Source organism: Heloderma suspectum, chromosome 1, assembly GCF_057233095.1.
Source record: "Heloderma suspectum isolate Gila_16-S chromosome 1, 16-S_ref, whole genome shotgun sequence".
NCBI lineage: Eukaryota > Metazoa > Chordata > Lepidosauria > Squamata > Helodermatidae > Heloderma > Heloderma suspectum.
The window spans coordinates 4,440,982-4,462,800 of record NC_139458.1 but is presented as its reverse complement, the minus strand read 5'-3'; the positions used below and the strand labels follow the sequence as shown (position 1 = coordinate 4,462,800).

At 48.1% G+C, this 21,819-nt stretch overlaps 1 protein-coding gene across 3 annotated transcripts in view; it reads left to right on the top strand.

Moving 5' to 3' along the window:
- The window catches only part of MDGA2 (MAM domain containing glycosylphosphatidylinositol anchor 2), a 682,071-nt gene that overhangs the window by 518,240 nt on the left and 142,012 nt on the right, over window positions 1-21,819 (top strand). The window lies entirely within an intron of this gene.

The window sequence follows — 21,819 nt, the reverse complement described above, 5'->3', positions numbered from 1 at the left end:
AGATTTTCAATCCCTGCAAAGCACGCCACTCTGTTCTGCTGATATGGGGAGTGGTCACATAGATGGGGTGAAAGTGCCTGCATCTCTCCCCCCAACAGCTGCACCCCTCCCCTTACTTCCGTGTTTCCCCTGCAGCTGCACTCGCTTCAGCACACCTGCTTTGGATCGTATGTTTCTTGCTGGAAATACTCAGGCTGTCATGTAGCCAATCAGATCAGACGTTTTGCTATGAGTTGGTGGGTAAACAAAGCTTATACGCAGTGCCTTTACACGAAATAGATTTTTTGCCTTCAGTGACATCAGCACCTTGCCAAATTTGATTGACTTTTTTTCTAGAAGGAAGAGAGCTTCTTTATGGTGCTGATGCTACAAGCAAGCAGGGCTGGGAACAGCAGGGTGAAGATCGTAAGATTGGAGAGGGCTTGTTGGGACCTCCCCCCCTCACACACACACACAGATCCTCCCTTTTCATCCAGAAATTCAAATCCAGAGAGAAAATTAAATGCAGGACTAATCACAGCGTGAGTGCTGAGTTCCTGACAATGATGTTGCAACGTCTGTCTTCTCCAAAGTGCAACTGTCATCTCTTAGAAAATGAAATGTCTGTATAGACTGTGTGTGTGGTGGGCTGGGGGTGGTGAACCAATGACAGATCGGACAATCTGGGCTGCATTGGAAGGATGGAGCTGAGGGGAAGATGAGAGCTGAGGGGAAGATGCAGCAAAAGGCAGAGTGATTCACGTTCTTCTCCTGTTCAGCCAGCAGGGGTCACATTTGCTTAGCTTTGGCCCCGAGCGGTACATGGAAATGGTGCCACAGGTACTTAGCTAGTATTGATCGGTCAAGGAAGGGGGGAAAGTATGAGAGGGAGGAGAATGCAAGAAAGACAGCCTATTTCTTGTGATTGCTTCTGCCTGAGAGAGCCCACTGCCAACATTTTACATGGGATAACTGTTAGGGATGGACGAAAGTCACTTACCTGTCCTCGAAGCTTGTTCGTGGTGGGGGGGAGGCGCTTCGCTGCTCCCCCTGTGAAGTTCAGGCCGGGGGAGGGAGGCTTCACGCCTCGCCCGGCCAAAATTCAGGCCGGGGAGGAGGCTTCCCGCCTCGCCCGGCCGCAAACTCAAAAGTTTTTTTAAAAAAAACAAAATGCCCCTGTGATAGGCTACGTGACGATTAACGTAGCCTATCACGCAAATAGCGTTGCCCTTATTTTCGCCGTAGTCTACGTAAATCTTTACGTAGACTACAGCGACCAAATAAGGAACGGGAATGGCGGCTCCCTATGGGGGCCACCATTATCCGTACGCGCTTTTTTTTTTTTAAAGTCACCCGTGATAGGCTACGTGACGATTTACGTAGCCTATCACGGCTGACTTTGCAAATCTAGCCGTGATAAGCTACATTAATCGTCACGTAGCCTATCACGGGGGCGTTTTTTTTTTTTCTTTGATTGGAATGGCGGCGGCGGCAGCCGGTCGAAAGACCGGCTGCCGCTCCCGCCCCGGACGAACACCCGCTGAACCGCCGGCCGGACCCGCCGCCGGGAGGGACATTCGGCAAAGGTAAGTCCCGTCCCGGGTGGGGTGCAGGGGGTGCGGAGAATTTCTCCCCGAAACTTTTTCGGGGGGCCGAACACGTTGGCGCTTGGCCCCCCGAAGTTTTGGGGAGAAATTCTCCGCCAACCCTAATAACTGTGTAATTAAATTGAAGCATCCAAAGAAGGTGCCACTGGAAACAGGACGGTTTGCAATGTCAAGAAATCTCCCTTCAGAGCGAGGCTGGTTGTTCAAAAATGTCACAGTCACCCTTTCCATAGGTAATTTGGGATGATGTTTTCCTTCTCCTTTTTGCAGCGCCCAGGCGAAGGAGCAGAAGCAGCATCCGCATTTATTATAAGCTCTTCATAAAGTATATGTTGCACAATAAAGGGTGACTGGATAATGCAACACATCTTTCACACTGGCTGCATCTGGCAATAGCTCACTCGCAAAAGATGCGGCTTTGTTTTGGATTTATAAACCACACGCCTCATAAGCAAGGGAACTGAAATTAGTAAGAGCAAGAATGGGCATGGATTTCCCCACAACTTTAGAACTGCAATTAGGGGGATATGGCACCTTTCATCCAGGTGTGACCAGGCTGCATTCAATGTGTGTGGAGGTTTTCCAGGAAAAGCCAGGCATACATTTGTGAAGGACAGGGATTTGTAGGGAAGACTTGCATTCATTTTTCCTATGAGGGTATTTCTCTCTGTCTAAACGCTAACACCTGTATGTTCCAGGACCATTTTTAGGCCCTCACAATAGGGTGATGAAGTCCTCTTTTACACAGGACTGTCCTCTATTTTCAAGTCATCTTCTGTTTGAAGGGCTGTCCAGTCCATCTGGTTTAAAGATCAAGAACCATCAGAAGGAAGAGCTAAAGGGCCTTGGAGTTGCCCATCAACAGAACCTAGACAGCAGACTGAGCAAAGTACACAGGTCACCTGGTCACAGGTGAGGTGTACTCTATTACATAATATTAAATTATAGCAATTTTTTCCAGATTTGCATGTATACATATAAATGAGCATATGCAAGTTTTATGAAAAGTGGAATCCTCGTTTTTGGTGAGGTGTCTCCTCTTATGGGTGATTCACAAGTGGCCACCCTACCTCACAATTTTAGCTATTGTTCATCATTCTCTGTTCAAGGCACCAGCCAGCTATTTTGTACCACATCAGGAGGGTTCTCATCAATTCCCCACTTAAAACACAGAACTGATGAGCCATTGAACACTTGTGGCTGGACACACTTGTGCCCTTCCTCTTCCTCCTGCTGATCTATTACCATGCCTTCTATTTCTTTTGGACACTTGTCTACAACATGCAGATATACAGAACATCATGCATATTTGTGACACCCCTAATTAGGAGTGCTTTATGCCAGTATTAAGCAGGCAGTCAGGGCCGCTCCACTTTGACTAGCCAGTTTGGGGGCTTCATTTCCCACACACCTGCTTGGGGGGTGGGGAGGTGGCTCATATTTTATTAGTATTTTTCCTCCTTAAGCACTGGCACCACTATCAAAACCAGTGCCTTGTTAGGAACATCACAGGCTCCGTGCCAGGACCATCTTTGCCTGTTCGGGAATCCAGCCGTGATCAAAACATCCTTGATCTCTGTCATACAGGGCCAAATATAGATATCCTCGACTGTTCGGCAACTTTTCTGCAGAGCACCTGGATGGTGCTCATGGACCACAGTTTGAGAAGCTCAGCCCTGGAAGATGCCCCACAGCCTTGTTTGCAAAAGAGTCCTGCAGTGGACAGTAGAAAGGAGAAACCCCCTGAGTGATGACTTTATTTCCTACAGCACACACCAGTATCTTTTCATAGAATCCTAGACTCAGAAGGGGCTATTTAGGCCATTTGGTCCAACCGCCTGCTCAGTGCAGGAATCAAGTTTAAAGCATCCCTGACAGATGCCCATCCTGTCCTTGCTGAAATACCTACATTGACGGAGAGCCCACCACCTCCCTCAGCTGTTGACTCCATTGTCTGACTGCTTTGACCATTATGAATAAGGATGTACAAGAATTTTGTTTCTGCTTGCAGAACATGCAAGCCTGCCTGGGTCACAACCCTGCATGCGAGTGTGAGTGTGAGAACATGCCCAGAGAACATGTCCGCTGAAATTCTTCCCAAATTACCAAAAGTGTGCTCATGTTCAATTTGGGCATCTTTCCCCATTCAGTTCACACAAATCCTCAAATCTGCACAAATTTCTAAATCAGCCCCACTTTAGTCTATGAGGGAAATTTGCGCCACTCTCAAAATTTGCACAAATTGGGGGGGGGGGGTTACACAACTTTCACATTCGAAATTTTCACATTTGATCACTGTTCATTTTGCACAGGTTTCCTATTCGTGCAAAACTGGCAGCGATCGTAAATGTGAATGTAAATTGGGCACAAGAGGAATGATGAGCTGCTGTTTGGAAAATCTTGGCAAGCCTGAGCATTGCTTGTTGGCCCATCCCTAGTTATGAAGTTTTTCCTGATGTTCAACCGAACTCTGCTGTCCTGTAATTGAAGTTCATTATGCCATGTCCTAGAGTCTTCAATCGCAGAAAACAAGTTGCAGATCTCTTCTGTGTGACAGCCCTTGAGGTACTTGAAAAGTGCTCTCAGTTCCCCCCTGGTGATGTGTGAATCAGCGAACCTGAGCTCACCAAAGGTCTCCAGATTCCGCCTCAAGGCTCATTCCAACTCGAGTCCGTATCAGATTGCAAACTTTTGTGTTTTCTTTTTGCATGAAAATCCATGTGTATTTTTGTGCATATGTTTTCCAAATCTACACATCAGTTGTGCATATCTTTGAAACATACACATTCTTCTCCCATTGATTAAAGCATATTAGTGCACATTTTCAAATATATGCATGCTGTCAAATGCTCTTTTTTTTTTTTGGCTCTCAAATTACATTGTAAGCTTGGAAATGTGTGGACTTTGACCATAGACGGCATCTGAGGCTGTGTTCCATCTGGCAGGTGAGAACTGGGTAAATCTGGATCAAAAATGAACTGAAACAACTTTCTCATACATGCCTAATCCCCCCTCGGCCTTCTCTTCTCAAGGCTAAACATACACAGTTCCTTCAATCCTTCCTGGCATGACTGAGTTTCTAGCCCCCTGATCATCTTTGTTGCTCTTCTCTGAACTTGCACCAGTTTATCTGAATCCTCCTTTAAGTGTGGTGTTTTGTACTGAGTGTGTGTCTGTATGCAAATGCTGTTTCTTCCCTGAGCCATTTAAGAAATGAAAATGTAAACAGCTGAGTCTTATTCCTCTGCCTCGAATTCTTCACCAAATTGGTAATTATGGGAACAAACAAGGCTTTGAGACGTGACATTTCTTATCCATCAGGAGAAGGTAATGGCTTCCCACCATCTGCTAGAGTGTCGTCCCCAGTTCATTTCCTCCATTGCACCCTGTCAGGGTAATTGCTGGGTGTCTCTCTGTATTTATGGCGAAATGCATAGAGTGTTAAACAAACACACAAAATATCTATTAAACATTTGAAATGTTTTGGGTTTTGTTTAAGTTCTCATCTATGCAGAAGAGGCTTACAGCCGCGTGGTAGAATTGTGTCATATTTGCTGCCTTACAATGGCTGTGGGACTGAGCTATCAGGCAGCACAAATCTCACCTCAGCTGTGAACTTGGTAGCCGGTCTAAAGCAAGTCACACTCCCACAGCCTCAGTTCCCTTTCTGCAAAGTGGGGATGACAATTCTGAGCTACCATGCAGGGTTGTTGTTAGGACTGAGATGGGGCATATGCATGAAGCCCCTTGAACACTCTGAAGTGCACTGCGCATGCTGAGGGTATGCCACTAACCAGTTGTAAGGTGGGCAGCAGTGATGTGAACCAGCGTTTGGACTAGATTGTCCGATTCAGGCAGAGAAATGACCTTCAGGGGCTCAGGTACTCTCACCTCAAAGGAGAGGGAAGTAAACACATCCGAATCAGCAAAACCTAAGCCTTTTCTGAATTCCACCTCCAAGCTTATTCCGACTCTTCAAGTATCTGAAAGGTTGTCCCAGAGAGGAAGGCCAGGATCTCTTCTCGATCCTAACAGAGTGCAGGACACGGAATAATGGGCTCAAGTTACAGGAAGCCCGATTCCGGCTGAACATCAGGAAAAACTTCCTGACTGTTAGAGCAATATGACAATGGAACCAATTACCTAGGGAGGTGGTGGGCTCTCCCACGCTGGAGGCCTTCAAGACGAGGCTGGACAGCCACCTGTCGGGGATGCTCTGACTTGGATTCCTGCAGTGAGCAGGGGGTTGGACTCGATGGTCTTATAGGCCCCTTCCAACCCCACTATTCTGTGATTCTATCATTCTATGAAAGAACAGAAAGCAGAGAGTAGGAATAAGTGGTAAATTCTCCCAATGGAGGGAAGTAAATAGTGGGGTCCCACAGGGATCTGCAATAGGATCAATGCTTTTCAACCTGTTCACAAATGATCTAGAATTAGGAGTGAGTAGTGAAGTGGCCAAGTTTGCTGATGACACCAAATTATTTAGGGTGGTTAAAAAAAAAGATTGTGAGGAGCTCCAGAAGGATCTCTCCAAAGTGGGAGAATGGGCATCTTTGAAATGTATGATATGCCATCTCCTTGTTACAAGCTGAAGCTAATGTACGAAAGTTGACAACTTTAGTGAATAATAGGATGGGTTCGCTGTTCCTTCACCACCATCCCCCGTATTCACAAATTGAATGTTAGCCAACAATGTGATGTGGCTGCAAAAAAGACAAATGCTATTTTGGGCTGCATTAAGAGAAGTATAGCTTCCAAATCACATGAAGAACTAGTTCCCCTCTACTCAGCACTGGTCAGGCCTCATTTGGAGTACTGTTTCCAGTTCTGGGCACCAGACTTTAAGAAGGATGTAGACAAACTGGAAGGATTCAGAGGAGGGCAACGAAGATGATTAGGGGACTGGAAATAAAGCCCTATGAGGAGAGACTGGAACAACTGGGCATGTTTAGCCTTGAGAAGAGAAGCCTGAGGGGAGATAGGATAGTGCTGTTCAAGTACTTGAAAGGTTGTCATAGAATAGTAGGATTGGAAGGGGCCTACAAGGCCATCGAGTCCAACCCCCTGCTCAATGCAGGAATCCAAGTCAGAGCATCCCTGACAGATGGCTGTCCAGCCTCGTCTTGAACGTCTCCAGTGTGGGAGAGCCCACCAGCACCCTAGAGAATTAGTTCCATTGTCGTATTGCTCTAACAGTCAGGAAGTTTTTCCTAATGTTCAGCCAGAATCTGGCTTCCTGTCACTTGAGCCCATTATTCCACGTCCTCCACTCTGGGATGATGGAGAAGAGATGCTGGCCTTCCTCCCTGTGACAACTTTTCAAGTACTTGAAGAGTACTATCATACCTCCCCTCAGTCTTCTCTTCTCAAGGCTAAACATGCCCAGTTCCTTCAGTCTCTCTTCATAGGGCTTTGTTTCCAGTCCCCTGATCATCTTTGTTGCCCTCCTCTGAACCCTCTCCAGTTTGTCTGCATTCTTCTTAAAATGTGACGCCCAGAACTGGACACAGGATTCCAGATAAGGCCTAACCAGTGCTGAGTAGAGGGGAACTAGTACTTCCCAGGACTTGGAAGCTATGCTTCTCTTAATGCAGCCCAAAATAGCATTTGCCTTTTTTGCAGCCACATTACATTGTTGGCTCATCGTCAGCTTGTGATCGACAACAATTCCAAGATCCTTCTCGCTTGTAGTGTTGTTGAGCCACATATCCCCCATCTTGTAACTGTGCATTTGGTTCCTTTTTCCTAGGTGCTGAACTTGGCATTTATCCCTATTCAATGTCATTCTGTTGTTTTCTGCCCAGTGCTCCAGTCTATCAAGATCACTTTGAATTTTGTTTCTATCTTCCAAAGTATTAGCTATCCAGCCCAATTTGGTGTCATCTGCAAATCTGATCAGCATTCCCTGCACCTCCTCCTCTAAGTCATTAATAAAAATGTTGAAGAGCACTTACTCACAGAGAGGAAGGCCAGGATCTCTTCTCGATCATCCCAGAGTGCAGGACATCGAATAATGGGTTCAAGTTACAGGAAGCCAGATTCTGGCTGAACATCAAGAGAAACGTCCTGACTGTCAGAGCAATATGACAATGGAACCCATTCCCTAGGGAGGTGGTGGGCTCTCCCACCCTAGAGGCATTCAAGACGAGGCTGGACAGCCATCTGTCAGGGATGCTCTGACTTGGATTCCTGTACTGAGCAGGGGGTTGGACTCGATGGTCTTATAGGCCCCTTCCAACTCTACTATTCTATGATTCATATCCATATCAGATTTACTCCCTCCCATTGAGTAAAGCACGGTTGTGCATTTTCCATGCAGCTTTTTCAAATGTACTTATTTTTTTATCACAATTTTTTTTTGGGGGGGGGGGTCCTGCTAATTGCATTGCACACTTGGAAATGTATGGACATCAACCACAGATTGCATCTGGGTCTTCATTCAGTTCTGGGAAGTGTGAACTGGGTAAATTCTGGTCAAAAATGAGTTGAAATGAATTTCTCATACATCCATAATTGGAAGCCCCCAATTTTTCAGGTTTAGATCAATTTCCAAGCCGGATAGACTTCTTGCATTGAAGGGCTGAACCTGGGAAAATTATGGGGGAAGCCGTTTTTCTGGATGAGGCCTTGGAAGGGGTTGCTTTCTGAAACTGCACCTGACAATTGACTGCTGAATGACAAAAGCACCCCTCTTCAGAGTCCCCCCTGGGAGGTCCCCATTGGGCATGGTCTTGTCCCCCAGTAAGGGACAGGCAAATGAGCAATGTTTGAGATCATTAGAATTCCCTGAACATCGTCTCGCTGTGCGTCACCTGCCGGATTCCCATTTGCGACTGCTGCTTGCTCCACGCAAATGGGAAAACTGCACAAACAGAGCAGTGATTGAATGTGAAATCTGTGCAGATTTCTCCCAATTTGTGCAACTTTCCTCCATAGACTAAACCTGGGCTCAGGAAACTTGCACAAAATCGAACTGGGGAAAGTTGCGCAAATCAAATACAACATGTCCAGCAACTTGAGGACATTTTTGGCAGACACGTGCTTGCATCCACGTTCTGGGCATCAAACAGGGCATGCTTGCATATTTTGCGAGCAAAAACAGAATTCTCATATACTCCTGCCCTCAGCAGTAGTGTTTTGGGGGTGTTGAGTCTTCATCCATTTGCACAGGGAGTATTTTCTGCAGCTACAGACAGAAAAACTTTTGTTGAGAGGCAGAAGTCATTTCCTGGGCTTCAGTTGGGGTTTGAAACTGACCTTAGTTTTTCGTTTATTGTTTGTTTTTCCAATTTGTGGCTGGCGGGGAAGAATTCTGGTCATTTCCGCGTTAATCTAGGGCAAGCAGGGGAGATAGCTCACGCATCTCGCATTGGGGCAAAGCCAAATGCTCTCCCCAAACTGATATATTCTCTCTTAGAAAATAGCCTCCCCATCAAGGCACCGTTATGGGTATACGTCCACTTTTTCTTGTTCTTACCAAATATTCCCACTGCTAGTTCAGAGCTTAATATTAAGGACTGTTAACATATGATTAATCAGTTTGGGGTTGTTTGTGGGGGGGATTGGTAAGAAGAAGGGTAGAGTTAATTTTCAAATAATGTGAAAACGTAGAAGGTGGGCTGGCAGTACCAGATATAATACCGTAGTTGCAAACTAATTGTGTAAATTTGGCAAAAAGATGGCTCCACCTCTTGTTCTTATGTTGCTCACCCGAGCTTCTGAAAAGGGTATGGAGGAGTTCTTGTGTACTTAGTAAGATTTGGGTGGGAGTTAGTTTGTCTCCCCTTCTTGGTTCCTAATGGGTATGACAAACCCTGGGGATCAGTCGATGCTGGGGACAGAGGGGCATGACTGGGCTGTAAGCTGGCCCTCTTTCTTTGGTGTTCCTTTAGAGCAGAAACCTTGGGGTTCTCACCTCTATGGGCTTGTTGTTACAGACAAGAAGGAAAAGTCCAATGGCTGTGTTGTGTGGATGGTCGTACTGATAAGTAGGGATGGACGAAAGGGACTTACCTGGTCTCACAGCTTGCTTTGCGGTGGGGGGGAGGCGCTTCGCTTCTCCCCCCGAAGTTCAGGCGAGGGGGGGAGGTGCCCCGCCTCGCCCGGCCAAAATTCAGGCCGGGGGGGGGAGGCGCCCCATCCCTCGCCGGAAAAATTCAGGCCGGGGAGGAGCGCTCCGTCTCCCCGGCCATGAAAAAAAAGTAAAAACACACACACACACACCCGTGATAGGCTACGTAACGATTTGCGTAGCCTATCATGGCTAGATTTCCAAAGTCAGCCGTGATAGGCTACGTAAATCGTCACGTAGCCTATCACGGGTGACTTTGGGGGGGGGGAAAAAGCACGTACGCAAATGGCGGCACTCCATGGGCGCCGCCATTTGCGTTCCTTATTTTGGCACATCTAGTCTACGTAAAGATTTACGTAGACTACGGCGAAAATAAGGGCAACACAAATAGCGTTCCCTTATTTTCGCCGTAGTCTACGTAAATCTTTACGTAGACTACCCCTGTCCAAATAAGGAACGTCTACGCGCTTTTTTTTTTCCCCAAAGTCACCCGTGATAGGCTACATGACGATTTACGTAGCCTATCGTCACGTAGCCTATCACGGGTGTGGTTTTTTTTCTGTACTTTATTTTGTAATGGCGGCAGTGGCAGCCGGTCAGGAGACTGGCCGCCGCCCCTGCCCCCGCCGAAACGCCACCGAAACACCGCCGGGACCCGCCGCCGAGAGGGACATTCGCCGAAGGTAAGTCCCATCCCGGGTGGGGCGGGGGGCAATTTCCCCAACACTTTCGGGGGGCTGAATGCGTCGGCACTCGGCCTCCCAAAGATTCATGGAGAAATTCTCCGCCATCCCTGCTGATAAGTCAAACCTTCAAGCGAGCTATTTCACCTGACAGTGAGAAGTCAGTACAGTGTTACCAGTGTTACCAGAGCATGTTACTCTGTATATCTGTGTTCAAAAATGCCACTGAATATTCCATGAAGAAGGGCATTTTGTGCCTAAGAACTTCTCCAAACTGTCGAGTCTAACGCTGCTTTAAGGTCTTCTGGTTTCCCCCGTCCTACTTCTCGAAAAGCAGAGCTCTCTCTTTTTCCTCCCAACCCTTCCTTTCTTTTTACATCTGCATTGCTCTGTTCAACATGACCAACTTTCTTTTATATCGATTCTCCTGCCAACAGTCTAGGCAAGGCTCTTTTAACGTCAGCGATGCTGTGCATCACTCCATTGCTCTGTGGAGGCTTCACACTCAGTGTCAATAAGAAATCCCAAAGAGAGATCACGTCCCTTGTGAGCACAATTGCAATTGAAGTTCTCCTCCTGCCTGGGCTGACAAATGGCCAGGGGTGTCTCCATCCAAGATAGAGCTTGACTCTCTTGATTTCACATCCTCAATGACTCCTGGACCATTTCCTGTGGGAGAAAAATGATACCCTATGCAAATACTTAAATGTTTCATGATGTTAAGGAAGGTTGCTCCTGGTTCAAAGGTGTTTATTATTATTATTATTATTATTATTAGCATTTATATCCCATGTTTGTTTTTCATCGTGGAACTCAAGGTGGCTACATGGGATTCCGAGGTGGTCTCCACTCCAAACAGTGGCCAGACCCAGACCGTCAGCAAGATGGCTGCCTTCAGGCCTTACCCTAAGGCCTCATTCACATATGAACCCATATGTCTAGTGCTGGGATGAATACCTTCCCTCCACCCTAGTCATCCACCGCTGAAGGGAGGGGGGGTATTAGAGAGCCTTTGGGGAATGGATTTGAACAATTTTTGTCTTACCTTAGAAACAAGGCAGCTGAGGGTTTTAATTCTTTTTTAAACAACAGCAACAACAACATCCTTGCTGTGACTTCAGGCAGTCACTTTGCAGTTCCACTTGCGTTCCCAGGACAGAGTACTCCTGGGAAGGATGCTGTTCTTGGGCATAAAAAATGGCCACCCCATTCCTTTTTCCAAGGATGCCCTTGGGAACACTGCTGTGTCACAACGTAGCATGATTCCAGGGCCACCCTATCCCAGGAACCTGCTCAGAGCAGTCACGTGACTGCTGGAAACAGTGGAGGCTGAAGGCTCCGATTTTGGTGAGGCTGAGAATCCATTCTGGGTTTCAGTCAGAACCAGCCAGAACTCTACAGGAACTATCTGAGGTGCTGAACCCTATGCCCAAAATACCCCCTAGGGTTTGCCATGCCAATTAGGAACCAAGAATGGAAGTCAAACTAACTCCCACCCAAAGTGGAGCCACTAGCCTCCACTGGCTGGGAATGGTGGCAATCAGCTTCTCGGCTCCTGTACAGACCTCTTGATCCCACCGGGTGCTCAAAAAGGGGCCTGCAAGGCCCAAGACACCTGGCTGGCAGCCTTCTGGGCCCACATTGGTTGTCACTAGGGATGTACGAAAGTCACTTACCTTTTCGCAGGGGTGCTTTGCGGTGGGGGGGAGGCGCTTCACTTCTCCCCCCGAAGTTCAGGCGAGGGGGGGGAGCCGTCCCGCCTCGCCCGGCCAAAATTCAGGCTGGGGAGAAGCGCCCCATCTCCCCGGCCGCGAAACAGTGTAAAAAAAAAAATGTGATAGGCTATGTAACGATTAACGTAGCCTATCATGGCTAGATTTCCGAAGTCAGCCGTGATAGGCTACGTAAATCGTTACGTAGCCTATCACTGGTGACTTTGGGGGGAAAAAAAGTGCGTACGCAAATGGCGGCGGCCTGTGGGTGCTGCCATTTGCGTTCCTTATTTGGTCCCGGTAGTTTACGTAAAGATTTACGTAGACTACAGCGTAGTCTACGTAAATCTTTACGTAGACTACCGGGACCAAATAAGGAACGCAAATGGCGGCGCCCTATGGGGGCCGCCATTTGCGTATGCGTTTTTTTTTCCCCCCCAAACTCACCCGTGATAGGCTACGTAATGATTTACGTAGCCTATCATGGCTGACTTTGGAAATCTAGCCATGATAGGCTACGTTAATCGTTACATAGCCTATCACGGGGTTTTGTTTTGTTTTTACACTTTGTAATGGCGGCAGCAGCAGCTGGTCGGAAGACCGGCTGCCGCCCCTGCCCCCGACAAAAGGCTGACAAACCGCCGCCGGGACCCGCCGCCGGGAGGGACATTCACCAAAGGTAAGTCCCATCCCGGGGGGGGCAGGGGGGCGGAGAATTTCACCACCGATTTCGGGGGGCCGAATGCGTTGGCGCTTGGCCCCCCAAAGATTCGGGGAGAAATTCTCCGCCATCCCTAGTTGCCACCCTCACAGCTTTTACTACTCACTGGAGGCGGGGGAGAGGCAGGAGAAGTTGCTCACTTCATATCGGGAAGGGAGCAGGTACCAGGCAGCCATTGCAGGAATTGACTTGTATTACTGCACTGAGCAGGGGGTTGGACTGGATGGTCTTATAGGCCCCTTCCAACCCTACTATTCTATGATTCTATGATGCTCCTGCACACAGCTAGTGCATCCACTGCAGCTGAGCATTACAGGGCACATAGCTTCCACTGTGTGCATCAGCCACCCCAGACCTGATGCCCTCCAGATCTGCTGGACTTCTACTTCCATCAGCCCCAGCCAGCATGGCCAGTGGTCCAGAATACTGGGAGTTGTAGTCCAAAAGGTATGGAGGGCATCAGGTTGGGGAAGACTGGTGCACATTTATGACTTCTGCATGAGTTCCAGAGCTGAGGCCTGAAATGTAAAAAAGATTTAGCCCCAGAGCCCCTGTGCTGAAGTGTTCAGTGGAACCTGAAAGCTTGCATCTTCTATTTTGCCTTGAGAATTTGTAATGGTTGTTCTTTCTCCTGGAACAGTACATCACCTATACTGAAACTGGAAGGTGTGTGTATATGTGTGTGTGTGTGCGTGTGTGTGTGTGTGTGTGTGTGTGCAGGACCAGCGTTAAGGTGTTGCACAAATTGCTAGTTTCGCCCCCTGGAGGCTAGTCCAATTTGCTCCAAAGAGGAGAGTCATACTCAGGCTGGGTCCAACTCGATTTTATTGTTTGCAAACAGTTCGACAGAGGAGCTCAGTGCTCAAAGCAAAGTCAACGCTGGGCAACACCCGTGCTACAGTTTTATCACTTCAGCTTGCATTCCTTAGCCAGCCGGTCATTTCTGATTGGTTGCTACAAGCTTGCCTAACTGCCTTATCTGGGGTTGCTATTCATTCATTCTAAGACATGCGCAGCTCTCGAAGTACGAAGCATTGTTCAAGGCACACACAATGGCTTCATGTTACATTTTTACCACAATTCTCCCCTCAAAAGGCTTTTCTCAAATTTATACCTTTTTTGGGTTCAGCAGTGGATTACACACTTAAAGGCACAAACTATTATTAATAGTATTATAACAAACGAGACTGCACCAATTACAAGTTGTTTTAACTATGCAAAATCAGGGAGCCAGGAAGTCAACCATGACCAAGGATCCTTTGAATAGTTCTGTCCAACCATATCTTGCAACTTTATTCTACGCCTTTGCTTTATTAAGGTGCAGAAACCACTTTGACATAGTAAGAGATAATCTAAAACAAACTCATATTGTGCCACTTGCGGTTGAAATCTTTAATTTCAGATTGCCCGGCCCTTACTATTATAGCTGTGGCATTGATGGGTTGTTTTTTTCTAAACGGCAAGTGAGGCCTAAGATGCTTTTTGTTTGTTTGTTTGTTTGTTTGTTTGTTTGTTTGTTTGTTTTAACTACTAGAATGTTGACAACAAAAACACATTTTCTTGGTGTAAGTCTGGAATTTGAACGTTTGGAACTGTCAGGGTAGAAACTGAGCCCATAGAGCCCCAGAGCAGTTCTGAGGAGGAACAGCAATCCGTGGGAGAGGAGCTCGCTCATCTCTCACAAGCACAGCAACTGGCAGATTCCTCCTGCCAGCATTCCTGGGAGAAATAGTGGCCCTGGCAGCGAGGGAGTGCTGGAGGGGGGCTTGCTGGACGCTCGGCGCAGACGCAGGGAGTGGCGCCAGATGGAGGGCGCCAAAAGGAGGCATTCCGCTCGTTTGGCGCGCAAACAACGGTCGCGTCCCGAGGACCCAAGGGAAAGAGGGAGGGTCTCTCTATAGCCCATAAGTTCAGAGTCTTCCCGCGGTTCTCCTTCAAATGGGGACCAACTGCCTTACCTGGAGCTTAGGCTACTCTCCTATCTACCCCAGCGCAGTTCCTTGCTTAGTTGCTAGTGATTAGTATCTGTAAGAGTCATAAAGGAAAAAAGCCTTGGAAAGAATCCTCGTCGTCGGTGTCCTGAGTTGGCTATTGGAGGGGACTGTAAGAGGCAGCTAGGGCGCTCCTGACAGCTTGGTCCCCATTCCTTTTTTTTTTTCTCTGCCCCTACTGCTTCTGGAGGGTGCCATGGACTTGGCTGTGCGAGCTCTCGCGCAAGAGAACCAGGCTGTTTGTGATCAAGTGGCTCAACTGACAACTGCCATACAGGCTCTGCAAGCTGCGGCTCAACCCCCACCACCCCTGATTCCCCCCTGCTGCAAGTGCCCAGTGGCTCTGCCAGAGAAGTTTTTTGGTGAGAAAGGACTTTTTCAGATTTTCTGTGCCCTATCAGAGCTGTACATGCGCCTTCGACTTGAGGATTTCCTGACAGAACAGGTTCGTGTGGGATTTATCATTAACTTGACTTGGATTCCTGCATTGAGCAGGGGGTTGGACTCGATGGCCTTGTAGGCCCCTTCCAACCCTACTATTCTATGATTCTGTGATTCTAACCTACTTTCAGGCGTGGCAGCTAAATGGGCTTTGGGGCTTCTTCTCGCTAATGACCCCCTGCTCGGGGACTATCAAGGTTTCATGACAGTGATGGCCAGATTTTTCTGTGACCCCCTGCGCACACAGATGGCTCCTCGGGAGATTCGCCGCCTCCGGCAGGGCAAGGACTCGGTTTCCAGCTACGCGACAACTTTTCACTTGCTGATGCAGGATTTACAGTGGAATGAATGATGCCACGCTGGTGGCTCAGGTTTTGGATGGTTTGAACAACGAGATCTTGGATGAGTTGGCACGCACGCCTAGCCTGCCTACTTTGGAGGACCTCATCCAGACCTGCCTTCAGATAGATAGTCGGCTGGAGGGGCGCCGGCAGACCCGGCGAGGCATCGGGGGCCGAGATTTCCCTCCTCCCATTCCCCCATGTTTCCTGCCCCCGCCCCTGTGGTGGGGGCAGAGGAGACTCCAATGCATCTGGGAGCTACCCTAACCCTGCTGTCGCCAGAGGAACTAGAGCGGCGGCGCACGGAGCGCCAATGCTTTCGGTGGGGAAGGCTGGGACATTTCGCCAAAACCTGCCATGCCAACCTGCCGCGCCAGACCCGCAGCCCCACTGCCTCCTCCTCCTCTCCTTCCTCCTCCTCTTCCTCCTCGCCCCCAGGCCTGACTAGGTGTCAGGAGCGCCCTAGCTGCCTCTTGCAGTCCCCTCCAATAGCCAACTCAGGAAACAGACGACGAGGATCCTTTCCAAGGCTTTATTCCTTTATTACTTTATGACTCTTTCAGATACTAATCACTAGCGACTAAGCAAGGAACTGCACTGGGGTAGATAGCAGAGTAGCCTAAGCTCCAGGTAAGGCAGTTGGTCCCTGTTTGAAGGAGAACCCTGTATGAAGCTTCGACAAAAATATTACCCACTAGAAATGGACAATTGAAATAAAAAAGGCTTTTCCTAAATTGAAGCAAGCCTTGATATCACCACCTGCTCTAGCCTTATCAGACCCCAGATCATGACATTTTTGGATGCCTTGATGAAGCCAAAAGAAGTAGCTATAGTGCATGTGAGAGCACATAAAGAGAGTGTCATTCCTGAAAAAAAAAAGAAAGAAAGGGCAATGCTGGCAGCCGCCCTGGGCAGAAATGTGAACCGCGGCTTGGGAGCACAGAAGCGACCGGGGGGGGGGCAAAAAAAAGGAAAGGGCTCACCGGGGCTCTATGAATGTGCATATTGTCGAGAGACGGGACATTGGAAGAAGGATTGTCCAGAGTTGAAGGAGAAGAGAAAGGAGACTCACCCTGAAGGCCACCAAATGTGGGCAGAGTCCTCCGGCGGGGGGGGGGGAGTCTAGCTGAAGGAGACTGGGATCTAAGGCCACCACCCTACGAGCAAATGCTCGGGAGGATCCCATGGTAAAGGTAAGGGTTGGTGGCAGAGACTATGAAGCCCTAGTAGACATTGAAGCCATGTTTTCTATGATCCCTATGAAGCCCCCTCTAGCAAGAGAAAGTGGAAAGCATGTGACTGTAGAAGAAATTAAAGGAAGAAAAACTAGATTGCCTGTGTGTAAGCCCCTCCTCATGAAGATTGGAAATAACATACTGGAACATGCCTTTGTAGTTTCACCCGCATGCCCAGTTGCCCTCTTGTGATGAGATTTGTTGACAAAACTGCAAACTGAAATCTTCTTCCGTGATGATCAGATTGTAGTACAGCTGCCAGTAAAGCAGGGCTCAAATTATCAAGATTGTGTCAGAGGCCAAAGGGACTAAGATTTTAGAGGATGTTGATCCATGTGTATAGGCAGACAGACCCTCTGCCCAAGCAAAATGCATAACACCAGTCAAAATCTTCTTGAAGAAGGGAGAGAGCCCTGTGTGTGTGAGGCAGTATCCTCTGAAGAAAGCCACCCGTGCAGGCTTGAAGCTGCTCATTGAGAAGTTCAAAAAAATATGGTTGGCTAATAGAGTGCTCATCTCCCTTTAACACCTCGATTTTGGGTGTACCCAAGGTGGATGGCACCTCCTTCAGGTTGGTGCAAGACCGGAGAGCAGTGGCTAATTACCCTTTGTGCCTCAAAAATGATCCAAAGATGTTTGAGCCCTCAGCTCAAATGAGAAGTCACCCATGGTCTTACAATCCTTTTCAAAGACTTCAAAATGACTTTTCAGAGTTGCCCCAGACTCATGGCTATCGGTACCTGCTAGTAATAGTAAACCAATTGACCGGATGGGTTGAAGCCTACCCAACTTGCACAGCCACCACACAGACAGTAGCCAAAAGGCTTCACCTTTTCTATAATTAAATCAATCAAAGGTTTCAGTCTCTTTTTTATGGCTACCATGGGCCCCCTCTTGCAACAGGCACACTTATCCTTTGACTTGCCTGTTTTTCAGATCATGTTTCAAACTCTCTGTGCCATGCACCAGCTTTAACTCTTTACTTGTCTTCTCCGCAAGTTAGGCTGTTTGCCATTATCTCATCAGAAACTTACTTACTTAGACCTTCTTACTAATCTCAGCGACACACCTGCTTCTTTCTTCTGCCTTCTTTTATACCTTTTTCACATCATTAAAATCTAACACCATGACTGGAAAACTTTTTTTTTTTTTTTTGCATTGTAATGGCATGGTGGAGCAGATCTAGCAATTATACTGCTCCTCTGACTGCATGGTCAGGGTCCATCAAGATCAAGGGAAGGGCATTCTCATACATGCAAAGAGTTCTAAGCCACCATTTTTGCATCAGCAACTCCACACTGCATGAGTTTTGGCAGAGTGTCAGGCTTGCCTCTGAGCATATGGAATGTCAGAACAGTTCAGATTTTGAGAAAAAACTGGAACACGTGGGGCAGGAACTTTCTCAGGCTTCAGAGGCACAGCTGGGCTTAGAGGTGTCATGGTGGGGGGGAGAATCTTTCCTACTCACCTCTTACTTAAGAGAATTTGCTGCCCCTTTTTTTCTAAACTGAAACTAACTTGTAGTTTCTCTTTAAATTTCTTGAAGGCTGTTTCCTTTGTAGTCTGTGAATCTTTAGCAATTTGCATCTGTATGCTTCATTAGGGTAAATGGAATCAAAGCCTTGGAAATGCAGCCTCTTATCTGAGTGTTGAAGTCACAAATCAAAATCAGCCTGCCATACACTGAGCTGACCACAAACGCAAAAACACAGTCTACAACAACGAGAGTTTAAGGCTATGACAAGCCTCACAGTACTTTTCATGGCGAGTCTTTAACGGTCTAAAGTTCCAGTCCATGTGCAGAGTGCCTCTCAAAAGTCTAAACAATGATAGATCCAAACAAAGAAGGCTTTGGGCCATAAAGACGGGATTTTTTTAACAAAAGCTCTCTGTCTCTGTCAGGTTCTTACAGACATCTTCCAGCCTCCCTTCCCACCAAGGCCAAACCAGCGGCGGCTAGGGAGTTGGACGATTCCCCTTGGCTCCACTCTGAGAACACACAGAGATAAGCTTACACAGATTCTGAGCAAGTTTTAAAAACTTGCTCTGTCTTTGTTCCTTGATTTTGCCACAGTCTTTAAGGCTTTAAACAAATCTGTTCCTTCAGAATTTTCAACTTTCTCAACTGCTTTTGCTTCTTTTAACGAAGTTGGATACAGTGGTAGATAAACTGTCTCTGGAGGGCCCCCTCCCTCCCCCAACAACCTCTCCTCCCAACCTAACAGCCCGAATAAGACGGGGCGGGGGAGCTCAGGGCAACTTGGGCAGGGTCTCCCAGTCTTCAAGCTCCTTCCATGGGGCTTGTATCGGAGAGAACAGGGGCTTTGGGCTTCACCTCAGAGCATACCATCACGACTTTACAATATTGAACTTTACATTCAGCCTTTTGTCACCTTCAGTGGATTTTGGTCGGCACTTATCCAAATGCCGATAACCTCATTTTCCCTGAGTACTACTTACTACTTGATCTTACTACTTGATTCAGACAGTACCCGGGGTCTCCTGCCCCTACGGTCCTTTGCCAGTAACACATTTACACATTTCACCTTTACACTTCTGTAACTAAGGGGGATCTTAGTGACACAATTTAACCAACAGTCAATATACGGATACTGATCTCAATGCCCATCATTTATTACTACTTTAAACACAGCATTTACAAGAGTTACATCAAAGGAACCCACATCTGGCCAGTTGACTCTAAATGATGGCCATTCTAATTGACAAAGAGTGATCAGTTTGCCTTTAGACATCTTGGTACCATAATCTCCTTTGAACTTCCTGAAGTTCTTTAACATGCATCCCAAGGGAGTGGCGGAGTTTTCTAAATGGGAGCTACCCAATCCCATTGTCTTGAGCCTCTAGGCACTATGCTTCTCTCAGCTCAACTGGACTTCCTTCCCTTCTAAAGGGGATCCTAGTCCCTTTACTCTATGTAAATGGGAATACAATACGTACTCCGCTCCAATGTCCCCCGTTCTCCAGCTGGTTCAGGACTCCCACTGCCTGGGTAACTCAAAGATTGGAGCAGACACCTTTAACCTCCCAGGTATCCTGACTCACAGTTCTCAGTCCTCTGTGGCAAGCCACAAACGGGCCTGGCACACCCCACGGGCACCTTCACCGATCTTGTCGTCCGATCCCAGGGTGGTCCAAGGGTTTCTCCTGGCTAGTTCAGCAGATTGTTGCACAAATTGCTAGTTTCGCCCCCTGGAGGCTAGTCCAATTTGCCCCAAAGAGGAGAGTCATACTCAGGCTGGGTCCAACTTGATTTTATTGTTTGCAAACAGTTCGACAGAGGAGCTCAGTGCTCAAAGCAAAGTCGATGCTGGGCAACACCCACGCTACAGTTTTATCACTTCAGCTTGCATTCCTTAGCCAGCCGGTCATTTCTGATTGGTTGCTACAAGCTTGCCTAACTACCTTATCTGGGGTTTCTATTCATTCATTCTAAGACATGCGCGGCTCTCTAAGTATGAAGCATTGTTCAAGGTACACACAATGGCTTTATGTTACATTTTTACCACAAAGGGTAGGCCTGGTTGGGCACCTACCGAGAGGCTTGACATCCTGCCAGGGCTCACCGGGGACACCACCCCAGGGCTTGCCCCAGAGCAGACGCTTGGACATCACCAGCCGGGGCGGCTCCTGTTCCCATCCCCTCCTTGCTTTTCAGACTGCACGCCAAGCTGCGTAGCAAGGGAGACAGTAGTGTCAGCCTTTCTGCTGCCTGAGAGCTCTGAGCCAATCACACCCCACCTTTCTCCACCACTTCCCTGCCCGCTCTCTCCTTCACCTCTGCTCTGCTACTGGAGAGTCCGCACGGGGTGAAAAAGGTGCTGGTGCTGGGCTTGCCTGCCACCATTGCACCAGCAGCACTGGCTGTGGGTGAATCCTCCAGTGGGGCTTAGAAATTGGACCGCCTGGTGAAGAAAGAACACTGGGTCTGGAATTGAGTGAGATTTCTTCTCAGAAGCTGGCATGATTGTAGCTGGGTTAAAAGAAAAACATATGTGGTTTACTCAGAAGTAAACTCCATTGAGTTGTTGCTGTGTTTTTGCTTTTAAAAGCTGGCTGAGGTAGATTTGGAGGAACATTGTTTAGTTTGAACGGGTGAAAACAGAGTGAGAAACACACACACGCACCCAGTTTGGGCTGTGAAATGGTGGATAGGTCTTTCTCAAAATGGTGGGCCAGCTTCTCCAGACAGAACTCTTCAACAGTGGAATCTTATACATGCCCACTCAGAAGTAAACTCCATTGAGTTCAGTGGGACTTACTCCCAGGTAACTGTGTAGAGGGTTGCATCCTGAGCAAAACTGAAACCTTGACGATGGAGGCAGGGGGCATCACATGGAAATTCTGCTTTATGCAGCAGCTTCTGCTCTGCGGCTTTGAACGCCGGGGCTCCATCTGGGATATATCCAGATCCTTTGGGGGGTGTCATGAAGCGTGGCTGAACTTGAGAACTTGCCACTACGCCTCTGCGTCACAAGGGCCCACACCCCAGGAGGGGCCCACTGGAAAGACCCCCTGGAGTTGCTCCCCCTCTTCCCCAGGGCAACCCACTTGCTCCCCTGCCTCTTGCTTTGGCCCAGACAATGGCAGTGGCGAGAGGAGGAGTGGGGCCAGGTCACTGTCTGGCTCTCTCCACCTGGCGAGCAAGCAGGGGCGGCAAGGAGGGGGACGAGGGCGAGGAGCTGACTGAGTGAGGGGGCGGGGATAAGAAGAGCCAAGGGCCCATCCAGTCCAGCATTCTGTTCACACAGTGGCCGGCCAGCTGTCAACTGGGAACGCAGAAGCCAGACACAAGTGCAGCAGCACCCTCCCACCCATGTTCCCCAGCAACTGGCGTACATAGGCTCACTGCCTCTGGTGCTGGAGGTAGCCCATAGCCATCAAGACTAGTAGCCATTTATAGCCTTCTCCTCCAATAATTTGTCGAACCCCCTTTTAAAGCCATCCACATTGGTGGCCATCACTACTTCCTGTGGTAGCGAATTCCATAGTTTGGCCATGCGCTGTGTGAAGAAGG